This window comes from Rhinolophus sinicus, chromosome 16 (assembly GCF_057876585.1).
Source record: "Rhinolophus sinicus isolate RSI-liver-muscle chromosome 16, RSI-T2T, whole genome shotgun sequence".
In the NCBI taxonomy this organism is placed as follows: Eukaryota; Metazoa; Chordata; class Mammalia; order Chiroptera; family Rhinolophidae; genus Rhinolophus; species Rhinolophus sinicus.
The window spans coordinates 131,478,809-131,485,529 of NC_142516.1; the positions used below are offsets into that span (position 1 = coordinate 131,478,809).

Genomic DNA, 6,721 nt, shown 5'->3' on the forward strand with positions numbered 1-6,721 from the left:
ACAGTGTTTATTATTCAATGGGGCATGATGAGACTGTTCTGAGATTTCAAAGTCGGCTGGCGGTTTCATTAGAAGCAATCAAGAAAGCTTTGGACAATTAGTGGGAAGGTTTTGACAGAGAGAACGTGCACCAGCCTGGTAGCGCTCACCAGCACTGCGTCAGAGCCTTTTCTCTCTGCCACAGAAACTTGAATATTCATTCTTTCCCCTGAACATCAACACCTCTGGTGACTCAGCGGGTCAGTTGCTCTCTCCCTCCACTCAACAGATGCTTTCTTCATGCTCTAAATCCCTTGGAAATTCTCCTTGACCCTGGAAATAGAACACTTCCCACCACCGTTCAGCACCCTTTAACTTCACACGTCCAGAACTACATGGTCAGTCCTCACCCATAACTGTGAGCTTGACAGTGGCTACAAATGAGTTCAAAAGTCAGTCAAGGTAAGTATCCACACTCCCAGCCCACAGAGTAAGTTAGGGGCAGACCGACTATGTGCCTCACTGCCTTCTGGGTCTTGACATACAGTTTCCCTACTCCCCACTACAAACCTATGAGCAAACTCTTAGGAATCCCCATTTTATAAGTAAGGAAACTTAGACTGACAGTTTCCGTATCTAGAAAGGTCATGTAGCCGTTAAGTAGCAGGGCTCTAGTCCATCTGACCTGAAATCTGGTATGTGTGCACAGCCAGGGTGGTGCTTCTGGGTTTTCTCAGCCTCCACAGCTTGGGGCACCAGCTGTGGAAAGGAACGCTTCCAGCAGAAGTGAATCTTGGCCAGGCCAGCAAATGCACAAGGGCAAGGTGAAGGTCTCCTAGAGCTGCCGCAGGGGTGTAGGGCCTAGAGGCAGGCAGGCATGTCTCACCTACTATAGGAAAGGCTATTTATGGCCAGGGCTTCTGTGCTGGACAGCTGGTGACTGAGACTGGGGCCGGAAGCTGCATCCACCCCAGTGCTGGCCAGGATTTGCTAAGGAGAGCATTCCCTTCCTGATTCCAGAGCAGGGACCCTGAGACCAAGCATCACAGCTGGTGGGATGACTCGCCTCAGAAAACCACCTGGCTTGAGGGCCCATCCTGATTAAGCTGAGAAAGGGCCTGTTATGGTGGTGAAGGAGACTCTTTCCTCTCTGTGACCTTAACTTCACCAGGATGAGTTTCCCATGTGCAAGAAAGATGGCTTCTGCGACTAACTGATTTTTTCATATAACACTGTTCATCATGTAGCAAAAGGCACCATGGATTTTAAATCATGAAACCAGGGTCCTAGGCCTGACCTTGCACCTAAATTAACTGCGATATTATGGGCAAGTCATTTCACCTCCCTGGGCTTCAATTTCTCCACCCAACAAAGCAGAGGGTGAGGGTAATGACAGTTTGGGGCTTCCAGCTCTGGAATTCTATCATTTCCGGCTGCCGGGGGTGGTGTTTCCCTTCAGTACAAACATTGTAATAGCTTCTCAGAGGGGTGGGAGGTGGCAGAGAGAGAAACAGGAGTATAGAAACAAAGGCACAGCGAGATAAACAGAGACAGATCGAAGCACGGGAAGCTACCTAGCCAAAGAAAGAAAGAACAGTCTGGTGGTGTGGAGAGAAAATTAGAGCCCCTGATGTAAGCAGACTCTTGCCAGTATTGCTGGAAACAAATAGTGACAGATTGCTAACATGTTACAGTGAAAATTACCAACATGATGAGACTTTTGCACCATAACCAGCACCTCTTGTTATTCCATTAACAAAGCTGATGAGACCAAATTGCTAATAGGAGAAAACGTTCATGTTATATTATATCACTCCCATCCTGCATGGAGAACGCAACCAAAGGGAAAACTAGAAGCATATCAGAATCTCCCAGGAGCCAATTTACCTTAGACAAAATTGGGGGAAAGCCCTGGAATGCCACCCCTCTTCCATGACATCTAGAAATACCCATGTATCCTACCAGCTTCTCTACACTATTCCAAACATGTGTTCCCATTGCTGAGCTGGGCTGGGTAGGGTTGTCTGTCATTACATAGAACAGGACCCAGTGACCTTTACAAAGTACACAAGGTACACCGGCAGGGCCAGCGGGGGAGGGAGGGACAAGCAGACGGTGGCATGTCTGAGTTCGTAGAGTGTTGGATTCCAGCTCGCTTCCATCTGCTCCTAGAACAAACCAACACATCAGAACTCAAGATTCTTTACATTTTTACCACCCCCATCTGGCCACTGCCCACTATAGCGAGGCCAGAGAGAGCCCCAATTCTTAATTCCATTAGTCACAGGGTTCAAACTGTCATCTAAGCCCTGGGAGGTGTAAGGAACAAAACACATCTGGTTCTTGGAAGTAGTTGCCCAGGCATTTGAAGAGGATCTTTCCTCTTTGGAACATGGAAAGATTTCCTGCTCAAACTCAACAGTCATCCAGAGACAGACGGATTAAGAATTCACCTTATGCTCACTCCTCTCTCAGAAAAACCCCCCGGTTACCCAAACCTCTGAGCATCTGAGTTTTTTCCACTGGGAATAACACTGACTACCCCAAACTCCCTGCTACCACCCCAAAGAGGGGGGCCTGGCTGCAGGCCGCACTCCCCAGTTGTCACTCAGAAAAGTACTTGGCCAAAGATTATTCTGAGTAATTGAATGGCAAGGGCTTTTGTATACCAAACAAGGACTTGTCTTTGTCAAAAAGTCTTTACAAAGTACCCAAGTGCTGGGTGTCAGACAGGACAAGTTTTTTAATCATGTTAAAATGATTTATTTAAACGTCAAGCCATGTCACCTCACTTCCTTTCATTTTTCAAACTGTTTGTGTTTTTTCTGGATGATAAATTTATCTTCAGACAGCCTCAATATGACTAATTAACTTTGAAATATAAGAACCAGATGTGTGAGTTGGAGAGCTTTCTGAACTAACGCCAGACGGGCTGGTGGGGTTTTTTTTCTTCTTCCCTGCCTTTCACCCCTCCTTTATTCTCCCCACCCCTCATTCTCTCTCCCTGCTGGCTGCCCTGAAATTACTAAGCAGAGACACATTTAGTAAATGGAATCACAGGACTCCAGCTAACAGTGAGCACCCACTGCTTTTTCTCTGTTCTCCACTTGTGAGCCTTTCAGGACCCCTCACTCTTCCTTTGCACGTGACCCAAGCATGCCTCATTGTGACTGGCAGAGCTGTCCTGGGAGGAGGGGCTGGGAAACCAGCCCCCTGCCGCCCCAACTTTAATGATCTATCTAATGTGGATCAGGGAGCTGCCAGAATGCATTTGCCACATGAAAGTAAGTCACCCTGCACTATGACACAAAGTGATTTCTTTTAAAGAGTCTTCCTCTGTGAAGTGCTCCCTCAGATCTGCCTCCTCCCGTCTCCCTTTTGATGAGCAAACCAGTGCACAGTCCAGGAGAAATGAGAGCTGGGGGTGGAGGGGCAGGCTGGAGATTAAGTCTCAACACTCTAAGCTGAAGCACATTTCAGAAATGGCACATGTGGGGGTTAAAAGCCACAGGTGGAGGGAGGTGTGTGTGTGTGTATCTGTGTGTGTATATGTGTGTGTGTCTGTGTCTTTGTGTGTCTGTGTCCATATCTATGTCTGTATGCTTCACGCTCAGAGACAGGATGGCAACTCAGAATAACTGGGTGATTCCGAAAATGAGGATTCCTTTTCCAGGGCTCGTGTAGCTAAGTAAAAAGAGACCAGAGTGATAGGCATGAGCTGGGTGCCTTGGTTTCCCCATGTAGTTACAATAGCCAGTTCCGCCAGATCTCTCCACCAGAAATGGGTTGAGGTTATATGAGATCACAATAATGAAAGTGCTTTGAGTGTTTTGAAAGACATGCTATCCGTCCTAAGGGATTATTAGCATAATTACCACTATTATTATATCATCATGACCATTATCATTATCATGCCTCTTAGTGTCTGAGATTTTTCACCTGGGATATTCTCACTCACTCGCAAGGTCAGTGAAGTTCCTCGCCGTGCCAGGCTCCAACCAGAAAGATAAAGAGTGGATTCAATTCTCCTCAGGAAGAATGCCAACTGAACGTCCTCCTGGGCCCAAGCAGAGGAGAATCCCCCATTGGGCACCTCAGACTCTGTGCTGTTGGCAGAAGAGGACTCAGCCACAGACAAACACCAGCCCTGTGCTGTGAGGGGACAAATGGGCCAAGTGGAAGTCGCCTTTACTTGCTAGAGAGAAAGGCAAGTGAGAGGCCTGGGGACAATCTCTGCTGCCCTTCCCCTTTACCCAGCCCTCCTTTTTCTCTTCAAAATGACTTGCTCCCTGCTCAGGGGACAGGATGCAACAAGCCGGTGGGACTCTTAAAAATATCATGGAAGGGAGCAGGTCCTCATAGATTCCCTTGCTTCCCCTTCCCCGATCCCGGCCCCTTTGCACAAAATACTTCCTTGTTTTCAGCAGTATGTCACCTAATCCCCAGTCAGGAAGATGTCACCCTTCAAAGAGGTGTTTGCGTTTATTTTAGCAGGAGTTTCTGTGAACTTATGAAGGAAAAGGCCTTCAATAATTCTACACCCAAAGTAATAAAAAGGAGGGGAAAGGGGGGAGGGGATGGGGACAGAGAGAGCATGTTCCACATCTCTCAGATCAAATCATGCCCCGTGCTAATGCCTATAAGGTGTATCTCAGCGGCAGACAGATGAACAGATGGGTGGGGCTGGGTGGGAAGGCAACCCTGAGCAGGTCAGCCTGGTAGCTCCCCAGTGGCCCTCCTGAGGCAGAGTGAGGGAAGGCCCAGTTATAGGGCAGTGGTTCTCAGCACGTACTACTTAGGGAAGCATGCTGCCACCTTCAAGAGTCCTTGCGCTTCCTCTCTGAACACAACAGTATTAGGCCTGCCAGAACTTCTTGGGTAGTGGGAGAGGACATAGTAATACTGAGGACTACAGCTTTCTTTGGTGTCTTCCACCTTCCTGAGCTAGCCAGGCAGACAGATGGGCAAAGAGTGCAGTAATTCAGTGAGAGTTTCCCCCACAAGAATTTTATCTCCACTGCAGCAACACTAGCCCCCACCCTCCCAAGACAGCAGCTTCTCAGAACCCTGAATGTCCCCATCCACTGGGACTCCCAAAGCCTGCCATTGGTGAAAACTGTATCCAGGACCCTGGCTGGGTTCTTTCTACAGCACTCCCACCCTCTCCCCCAGAGAAAAAAATTTCAGATAATTTTCTGACTATTAACATTTCCTGCTATGTCAAACTAAGATTATTATGGAGCTTACCAGATGTTGGGATCCTTGATTAACTGAACCGGATCAGGGAAGTCTGGGAAATTTGGGAAGCCTACCCACTGGAAGGTGAGCCCCTGGGTCTCCTGGAACTGTTTGGGACTGCCACCTCCTGTAGCTCTGCAAGGAGAGATCGGGCCCATTTCCACCATCTATGCCTGGGGGAGCACGGCTCTCCCTCTGCTTCTTTCCACAGAGGAGCTAGAGTTTGTACTCAAGAGCCAGAAGGCGCCCCCTAGTTCTGGCTGAGGGAGCCCACTACGAAGCACCCATACAACTCCACAGACTCACTCAGCATTTTTTGAAACCTAAAAACCTGGATTTGCTCTCCTTTCCCACGCAAGTACCCCTGGCCTTCTCCCACTAAGTGAACATAATAAGCAAAGAAACTTGACGCTGTAACCGACAGGAGCCATCGTTTGGAAGCTGTCAGACTTGATGTCTCAGAGACATGGGATCCCACGGCCGTCCCACTGTACAGCCTGAGATATTTAATAAAGTAAAGCCCTCAGGATCAAGAGGCGGCCATCCCTCCCATTCCTTCCTACCGCCGCACTGGAGTTCTTTAAAGCCTGCCTTGCGTCTGTCTCTCTCTCCAGAAAGCCTTTCATGCCGCCTTGCCAGACTGACATTTTGACAAGTTGCCACGAGTGACATCTGATTTGTACAAATTTCAAGACTAATAAATCTACCTGTCAAAGCGGAAACTTTAAAAGGAGCTAAGCCCAGCGGGTATAGTTTAACAGAACTCAAGTTGATGAAACTGTAGGATGGAGAAATTATATCTGTCACAATCCACCCACATTAGTTCTGCAGAAATGTTGGCAACTGAAACAAACGTCTTTCACGGGCGTTACCGGAAAAAAATTTTTTAAATTAAAAAAAAAAATTTTAATCGTAGAAGGAGATTGTTAATACCCCGAGTAACAAGTAACAGTTCTATTTGTAAACTCACAAATTTTATGTATTTAATTTTTAATTTTGTTGCAGATGTGAGAACTGTCTCTCCTCCTACCTCTTAAACTGTCTCGCTGGAATCTGGACTTTCCATTCAAGCTGGAACCCATCAATCACGCTGCAGTGGCGCCCCCGCTCCTGAGTGAATGCGAGCAGAGCGCAGCGTGCAGGGCTGAGGCAGGGCCCGCTTCCCACAGCCCTGCGTCCTGGCCAGGCCTCTCTGTGCTCTGCCTCTCGCGCCCACTTCCCCTGCCCCTCCCCCTTGACCTGGAGCCGGAAGCCTAACCCCCATTCTGAGCTTTGCAGTGGGATTTTTGTTTTAAGGATGTCAGTGTTGGGGTAGGAAGGGGCACTATGGTAAAAGAGGCTTATAATTGTGTCTACCTTTTTATTTTATTTTTATCTTACCTTACCTTCCTTCTCTGACAGGTCCACTTTTGCCCTGAATCATCATGTCAACAATGGAGAAGCCAGAGTTAGCAGGTCAGAGAAAGAAACTAGGGGAAGGGGCAGCCTCCTCAGGATTCCCATA

General features: G+C 48.0%; 1 long non-coding RNA gene across 1 annotated transcript in view; it reads right to left on the bottom strand.

Annotated features, from left to right (window-relative positions):
• The window catches only part of LOC141571038 (uncharacterized), a 157,999-nt gene extending 151,612 nt beyond the window's left edge, over window positions 1-6,387 (bottom strand). Inside the window, exon 1 of the long non-coding RNA XR_012495525.2 lies at window positions 6,248-6,387. This is a non-coding gene — a long non-coding RNA (uncharacterized LOC141571038). The remainder of the gene's footprint in view (window positions 1-6,247) is intronic.
• Between the last annotated feature and the right edge of the window lie 334 nt (window positions 6,388-6,721).